We start from the raw sequence: 7,727 nt of genomic DNA on the forward strand, positions 1-7,727 counted from the left end.
AACTTTTGGAGATATTGTGCGTAATACTCCGGATCCGGATCCGCCCCGAAATTTAATCATTTCTTCATTGGCCCACTGCCCACCCTACCAGAAAATGTCATCAAAATCCGTTCACAACTTTTTGAATAACCCTGCTAACATATCAGTGGATACAAGATCCGGATCCTGATCAGTCCCAAATTTAAGTAATTATTTCTTGGTTCATGGCCCACCTTTCCACAAAATACCATTTAAGTTCAATGAGAACTTTTGGAGATATTGTGTGGGATACTCCGGATCCGGATCCGCCCCAAAATTTGTTTATTACTTCCTTGGTCCATGGCCCACCCTTCCAGAAAATGTTATCAAAATCCGTTCATAACTTTTTGAGTAATCCTGCTAAGAGACAGACAAACAAACAGACAAACAAGGAAAGAAATAAACAAACAATGCCGACAAAAACATAACCTCATTGGCGGAGGTAAAAAAAAAAAAAAAAAAAAAAAAAGCTCTTAATCCAGGGAATCTTAAATAGGGGTATTCATACCCCCTGAGGGTATGGGGACCAAAATCTGGGGGTTTGGGACTCCTGCTTGGAATTTTTTTTTTTTTTTTTTTTAAGTCGAGATCGGCTTGAATAAAACTTGTATGTTAGTTTTTTTTTTTTTTGGGGGGGATAAAACACGTCAGCTGTGAGATGTAAACTTACCGTTTTATAATCTGAAGTAGAATGCACTCAGAGAGTGCATATCTCCGCCAGTACCATTAAACGGATCCGGATCCATATGGATCCGGATAAGACCCAAAATTTGATAAATTCTTTCTTGATCCATGACCCACCCTTCCACAAAATTTCAATAATATTCGCTCATAAATTTTTGAGCAAAGTTGTTCACAGTCAGACAAACAAAAAGACAAACAATCCAACGCCGGTAAAAACATAACCTGCTTGGTGTAGGTAAAATTTAACTACCAGATACAGAAATAAATTGGTAATGAAGAGATGCTATAATATCTTCACTTTATCTTAACCAGAAAGTGCTCTTTCTCCATCCTGAGTTGTGGGGTGTACTACTAAATTAATACTAGAATATGACGCAACTCAAGAGAAAGTGCAATGCAACAGAGAAACCTTGTTTCATTGTCTTTTTTTTTGTGTGTGTGGGGGGGGGGGGGACTTATCGACGTGATATAAACTGGATGGGAGTTAAAATTTGGGCCAAATAAAAGTGACAAAACTACAGTAATCCTCTTTTTTACAGTAGATTACCGCTCCAAGTCGCTACTCTTGGCTAAGATTAAGTGGACGAGAAAAATTCAGTATCATGTTTTCTGGGCCTTTTTAGAAATTGCTTCTTGTGAGTATAATCTTTCAAGATGACTGGACAACTGATTTTCATTTTTCGCGTGGAGAGCTGGGAAAGACAATAAGGAGGCAGAGTGAAAAAGAAGGAAGGAAAAGAATGAAACTGGAAGGAGAGAAGGAGGGAGGAGGGAAGAAACAAGGAGGGAGAACCGAGAGAGAGAGAGAGAGAGAGAGAGAGAGAGAGAGAGAGAGAGAGAGAGAGAGAGAGAGAGAAAGGAAATAATGTAAAGAAAGGTGTGATACCGGAAATGAAGGAAAATATTTTAGCGAAGAACCAGAGAAGGAAAGAAATGAAGGAATGTGGAAGAGGGAGCAAACCTGGTAGAAAAACAGAATAAAGAATGAAAAGAAAGAGAGTAAAACATTAGTCTGAAACCAAGGAAAAAATTAAGGAGTGATAAAGAACGTTCAAAGTACTGTACATTGGAAGTAGACATCCAAGGAGAAAAAGAATGACAACGAACAAAAAAAATGGGGGAGGCGGTGGCTGAATCGGTAGAGAGGCGGCTTGCAGTCCTAATGGACCCAGGATCGAATCCCGGCTGGGGCAGGGAACAGTTTAAGGATTTGAATTTCCTATTAAAAAAAAAAAGCAGACTTTCCTGATCTACCAGATGACCCGCCGACATGTCGTAAAAATACCCCCGCTAATACCAGTACACCAGTCCTGTATGAGACAGCCCTAGCATGTATTCAATATGGACGGTGGGTGTTAGCGCCGAAGTGGTGACATGTGGAGGTGTAGGAGGACTACTGGGCCTTGGGATAGGCCACTGCCTCCAAGAAATAGGCCCTGAGCCTTTGCCCAGAGTCGGACACGTAAAAAAAAAAAAAAAAAAAACTGAATGGAAATAAGCAAGATGATTAAAATAAATTGGAAAGCTTAAAAATCACAAAGTCTGGAAAGGAAGCAGCAGGATGTAAAGAAAGGTTTAAGGAAGTAAGGGCGAGTAAGCGGAGGGTGAGCTGAACAGAGAGAGAGAGATTCTTAATGGTAACACTGTTTACGCAAACATATGGCTTTAACTGTCTAACTGCTAGACTTTCTCAGGCCTGAGGAAAATGGCTTGGTGTACTACAAATATTGGAAGAGGTACTCGAGGTAGTTTTTGAAGCATCTACAGATACGATTTATCATAAGTGGAAAATACCGACTGGTGTGTGCCAAGTGTAGCAAGTGTGCTAACTACAGTTAACGAGTTGGAGCTGTTACCATGGCAGTCCGATCATAGTGACACTATGAAACGGATCACATCTGATCCCTGGACTTAACAGTATCAGCTGAGACATTAAAAAAGTAATAAAATAAATGAATGAATAAATAAGTAAAAGCCAGAGCATTCATCTACGAATGTGTATCGACCGCCGTCTCTAAAAAGCTAGATCAGTAATTCTCTGGCAGTCTGGGACATATCACAGCATCGCAAAAAAAAAACAAAAAAAAAAAAAAAAAAGCCTTAGGATTTCACTGTTTACTCCTGCTAACTCAAATATCGCACTATCATTCAGAAGCCAAGAGTCAGGGGTATAACGCATGTGAAGTCATCGAGTATAACAGGAATTTCAAGAATTAACAATAGTTACTCTTTAAATAGCCATTTTCTTCGATTAGGGTACAATAGAAAATAGTGAATAATGGCAAGCAAAAAGAAGTTGCTTTCTTTTTTTTTTTTTGCAAAATCCTCTGGCAATCGGATGAATATCATCATAGCTTCACCAAATTATTAATAAATAAGCCATATGTCCTGGGACACAGCACACAAAATTTGAATATAATATCCTCACTTGATTTTGAGATATTTTGGGAACAGCTAGACACACACACAGACAGGCAATTACATTATCACCTTGCTAGGGGGGAGTTAATAAGAAGCCTTCAGAAAGTGCAACATTCCAACCCACTAAACAGGTATAAGGGCTGAATATTTGACTTAGCACTGTACCCTTGATCTTTGAGAAACTACCCACAAAATTGAATTACTTTATTATTGCCTAAACCTAAGCCTTTCCACTAACTTTTGTTCAAATTAGATCAAAACATTTAATCAATTTTCTCTAGCAACCTTGACCATTGACTTCTACCTGTGACATTCTACAGATTGTTTTCCAAACTAAATCTCATCCCAGTTTTAACCCAGACTCCTTCCCGGAGTTTAGTTTACATTGCATGAAAACTGTTTCAACTGACTTTGTCATGTGACCTTGACCTTTGGTCAATTTCTCCACAAAATATCAGATTAGTCACGTGGGTGATTATCGGTACTATGAAAGCAGCTGTGCCTCTGTAATCCATGGTGTGTGTGTGTGTGTGTGTGTGTGTGTGTGTGTGTGTGTGTGTGTGTGTGGATAAAGTAGTAGCAAGCCATCTTGTAATGGTCGAAGCTTGGTGGCAGGGTGGGGTAGGTAGGTGGGTGGATGGGTCGGATGGGTTGGTGGGTTCACGGATGGGGTGGGTTGGTGGGTGGGTTGGATTGGTGGGGTGATGGGGGTTGTGTTCGTGGGTGGGCAGAGGATGGGTGGGTAAAGTGAGTGGGCAAGGTGGTTGGCAAGGTAGGTGAACAGATGGGTTTGGTGGTGTGGATAAGGTTAATGGATGTGGCTGGCAAAGAGGGTAGGGTGGGTGGTCAGGGTGCGGTAGAAGTACAGGATGGGTGGGTAGATTTGCGGCTTCCCAGAGGACAAGCCAGGAGACTGGTTAGGGGAATGGATGGAGGAAAATCGGTTTATTGTGAAATAGGTGTAAAGGATAAAGATACTCTTGGCTGGAATAGGTCCATGTGGGAAAATAGGTTCACTGGGGGTACATCTGTGGGAGAAATGGGTCCAAGTGGAAATGCAGATTCATGGAATAAAATAGGACCATGTAAAAAAAAAAAAAAAAAAAAAAAGATCCATATGGGGATTTGGTGTATCCCTGATGGGAAAATAGGTCCATGGAAAAAATATATCCATGGAGAGACGGTATGGCCATGGGGAAAAATAAAATATGGAAAAATAGGTAAAATGAGGGAAAATAAGTCCATGGAAGAAAAAATAGGTACAGAGTGCAAAATAAGTCCAAAGGGGATAAGGCCATAGGGGAAATAGCTCTATAAGGAAAATAAGTTCATGGGGGAAAAGCCCATAAGGGAAAAATATTACTTAATAAGTTCCATGGAAGAAATAGACTCATGGAAATGAGTATGCTTATTGTGAAAATTAGTCTATGGGAAAATTAGTTTTATGGAGAAAATAGATCTACTGAGCAATTTAAGTCCAAGGGGAATGTGCATCCATGGGGGAAAATTGGTTAGGGGGTGTATGGGCCCAAAAGGACTTAGGTCCATGGAGGAAAATGGAATATTGAGATGAAAATTGATACTTAGGGGAAAAAATGTGGGTCAGGGAAATAGAGGATGTAGCTGAAGACTGGCTCATGTGGTAATAAAATAAGAAATACATCATTAGATTATCTGATATACAAATACTCTCGACTGTACGAAGATACTATTATTTTTCCAATTCCCGGATGAGAAGTCCTATCCTTGCATAAAAATTTAGACCTGTATACTAACTTACAGTATAGTTCATTTTATCTTGTTTTGACAACATAAAAAAAATATATTAAGTAGCATTAGGTTGAAATAAGTGCAAGAGGTCATTATATAGGCACTTTTAAATCTTATATTAAAAAGAAAAAAGTCAAGGCAACTTATGAGAAGTTGGCCTACCACAAGAAGGTTGATTTTCAAATAGTAAAGCAACAGTTGTTTCTTATAAATGGAATGTCCTCAATGAGAAGTTACATATCAGTAATGAATGACAATTGTTCACAGAAACTCTCAACAGAACAGTCAAGCTATGTGTTCCAGCACACAACAAAGGGCTCAATTAAAGTATTAAGCGCAAATGATGGAACAAAGGGGACTTGTGAAGCTGCCCACCTCTAGAGGCCACCACAGTTAACAGCTCGTCCACCTCGAATGTGTGTTAATTACCGTGATTTTTCTCTGTTGATGTAAGAACCTGTGTGGGAAAATACCATCAAATGCTATAGAAGTATTGAAAAAGCTTCGTAACCAAACTATAACGGGGGAGAATAGATAGGTCTCGTTGTTTTATTTCCCTGAAAATGAAGCCCGCATTTTGAAAACATGGCACTTATATATTTCTTCACGTTGTTTTTAACCCCTTAACCGCAGGGCGTCACTTTCGTGACGCTCGGCCACAATGGATCATACCGCGGGGTGTCACTTTTGTGATTCTGTGTTATTTTGAATTATCCCGGGCTCTCAAGTGGTGGCTTGTATCATCTATCAGTACTGCCAATGTCCAACACTAGTCAGCACTCCAAATCTCATCTGTACTCCCATTCATTGTTGACATTTTAGCGATTTTACCCCCTTCGTGACTCCCCTCCCTACCTGCCCTCCATTACCCTCTCCTCTCACCTCCCACGCCGCGCTGCGCTACGGAAATTTCCCCCTGATTTTTCCACAGATTTCATCCATTGAAATAAGCTCTATGCCCTACATTTATACCAAATAATATATACCAAAAAAAAAAAACAGGTAAGTGATAGTGTTATGCTCCAGAAATTGGCTAATTATCACCTGACAAAACCTCATGTGCATTCATTCGCTACATTACCACGGTAATTTCCCCTTTGATTTATGCCTTGTAATCAATGTCTGTAATAAAAATATATATCAGAAAGGAAGGGAGAATCCTAACTGACATTTACATTCACCTGGAACTACCTATTTATTTATTGCCGAGATTTTCTACCTATAAAAAATTAGCCTGTAAGTTAGCAGCAGTCAGCCTAAAGTGTCATTGTCAACCCTTCCCTTCTCAGATAAGCCGCGGCATTTAGTTCCTTGTCCTCTACTGTAGAGAAAACATGTCGCACTCGCGCCCCGCCATTCCTGCCGCTTCTGCGCCCATTGCAAAGGGCCCGTGACCTCTACTCCAAAGAAAAGTGTTGAGCCAAGCAGGAAAGGCCTCAGTGACTCTGCAGTAGCACGAGAACTTGCAGAATTGTCCATGATAATGATGGACAGTGACTATGACGATTCGGGTGAATCGTGTGATGAGCCGGGTGAGGTTATCGCACCAGAAACAGTGACAACAAGTGCTTCAACAAGTGAATCAGTGTCTAGCTCCAAGGGAAAGAAGCCTTTAGTGCAGGAAGGACAAGAATTTGGGAAGGGAGTGAAAAGGCGGCGTGTTAGCCCCAGAACAATGCTCCCACATGACCCAGCCCACCATGAGTCACGAGTGCATTCACTTCCCCGTTCCCCAAGCCCCGCTTTACTCATCTCGTCATCATCGTCGGCTGAGTTATCTCCGGAGTCTTCGTCGTCGGAGTCACCACCAGCATCAACAGTGAAGGCAGGCCGTAGAGGTAGAGGTAGATCTAAGAGAGTGAAAAGTAGTGTAGCTAGTAGGGTAAGGGCTGCTAGTGCTGTACGGCAACCTAAGGTCAGTGAGAGTGACCTTGACAGAGATAAGCCTTCCTCACAGCCAACCTCCACCACCACCACCACCACCCGCCCTCCACCGCCACGACAGGGAATCCTGGACGCCTTCGCGTGGACGGAAGGGTCAGATTTTGTCCCCGAAAATCTTGTTTTCGATGAGAGCTCCTCAGAAGTTCAGCCTGCCTTCACTATGGACGAAAATGCTGAGTGTGTTGACTACCTTTTGGCCTTCCTAGATGACGAATTCATGCAGCACATATGTGATGAGACCAACAGGTACGAATCACAACGTGCTGCTAGTGGTACAGGTGCAGCCAAGATGCAACAGTGGTCCATGCTGGGAGTGCAGGAGCTGTATTTGTTCTTTGCCCTCATGCTTCTTATGCCACACTCCAAGAAGCATGAGTTGGAAGAATACTGGTCCATGGACCCCTTACTACCCTCACCCACCTTCAATAAGTACATGGCCAGAGATCGCTTCTGGAACATCATGGGAAACCTGCACTTTGCTGACAATGATGTACCTTCCCAAACCGACCCACTCTGGAAGATCCGGGAGATTCTGAGCAGAATGAAGGATAAGTTCATGTCATTCTTCCACCCATTTCAGAAGGTTGTTATTGATGAATCCTTGGTTTTGTTCAGAGGACGTCTTCGGTTTGTTCCGTACATTCCAAGCAAACGCCATCGCTTTGGAATTAAGTTCTTTGTACTGTGCGACTGTAAGACGGGGTACATCCTTGACTTCGTCATATATTCAGCCAGCACTGTCGATCTCGATAAAACTCACCCCCTTGGCTTCTCAGGCTGTGTAGTGAAAGTGCTCCTAGAAAAGTATTTTGGTGGGAATCATGTGCTGTATACAGACAACTACTGTACAGCACCGAAACTTGCCAAATACCTTTCTGAGCACGGCATTG

This window comes from Coenobita brevimanus, chromosome 112 (genome assembly GCF_032717465.1).
Source record: "Coenobita brevimanus isolate Jiangsu-jjx chromosome 112, ASM3271746v2, whole genome shotgun sequence".
NCBI classification, from domain to species: domain Eukaryota; kingdom Metazoa; phylum Arthropoda; class Malacostraca; order Decapoda; family Coenobitidae; genus Coenobita; species Coenobita brevimanus.